Here is a 1,430-nt window from a genome sequence, read left to right on the forward strand (position 1 = left end):
ATTTTAGACTTGGAAGATCTCATAAATCTCAGGATAAAATCCTGAATAGTGTGGACAGACAGAACAGTCAAGTCAAAAGAAAGAGAAATAAATACTAAGTACTATTATCTCTGGAGAGTTCTGGACACCATCAGCCAATGAAGATCAATGGCAGATAAAGTAACACGGCAGTCTCTCAACAGTGTTGAGCACAAGCTAAGGGCAGCTGGTACTGGCAGAGACCAGGACTTGGCAGAGTCTCCTGACAGCACCTGGCACAGGTTGGCAATAAGTGGTGGCAGCCAGAAGCGGCAGAAACAAGCAGCTGGCTGTGTCAACTGATGGTACCCAGCATCATTTGATGTCATCCAGTTGCATCTGGGTCTTTGGCAGAGCTTCACCTTGCTGATGCATGATTTCCATCTGAACTGAGCAAAAGAATCCTTATCTGGTGGGCAACAGATCCACCCAACAAGAATAGTTGAGCTTCTTGTGGGCTCCAAGATGTGTACTGGATCATGAGCCATAGGGATACAGAAATTCAGCTCTGCAGCCAATAATCTTGCTGGAAAGGAAAGCAGAGAGGTCAGTAAGAGCAATGACATGGTAGAGAGGCTAAAATAAAGGTATTTATACTGCAAAGCATAAATCTCTTGAGGAGCTGAGAGATTATCTCAGACAGGGATCTGAATGAATTTCTAGAGCAGCTCTTTCCTTGGCGCCTTGCAGATTGGGTAATTCTAATTGTAACTGGATAGCTAACTACTGTTACATTTAGAACAAACTACTCCCAAACTTAGTGGCTTAAAAATAACTATTTTAATGCACTCACCCATTTTGTGGGTCAAGGATTTGGATGGAATATACTGGGCAGCTTTGTCTGGACCTTCAGCTAAGAAGATTGGAAAGGATGTTAATGGCTGGGACCTGGAATTTTCTTTACTCACTGCTTTGCCATTTGGGCTTCAGCAAGGAAAAGAATGGGCATTGATAGACTGTCAACTGAAGACCTTACATGGTTTCTCCCAGGACCTCAGGCTTCCTTTAGCATGGTAGCTTCTGGGTAATTAGACTTCTTTTTAAAAATTTTAACATATTATTTATTTATTTGGCACAGGGTCTCGGTATCCAGCTCAGACTCATAGTGATCCTTCTGTCTCAGCCTCTTCAGTGCAGGGATTATGGGCGTGTGACACCATGCCTGGTTTTAGTGGCCAGCACAGAGCGCCTGGGGTTCTGGGGCCAGCACTGCATGTGGTACCAGGGATCAAACCCGGGTCCTTGCACTGGCCAGGCAGGCACTTACATGGCTGAGTTATCTCCCCAGCCTCTAACTTCTTTATGTTGACTCATAGTTCTAAGAGAAAACTGAAGCCACTGGGTAGAAGCTGAGTGTCTTCTTCTTCTTCTTCTTCTTCTTCTTCTTCTTCTTCTTCTTCTTCTTCTTCTTC

This window comes from Octodon degus, unplaced genomic scaffold (genome assembly GCF_000260255.1).
Source record: "Octodon degus isolate 3935 unplaced genomic scaffold, OctDeg1.0 scaffold00200, whole genome shotgun sequence".
NCBI classification, from domain to species: domain Eukaryota; kingdom Metazoa; phylum Chordata; class Mammalia; order Rodentia; family Octodontidae; genus Octodon; species Octodon degus.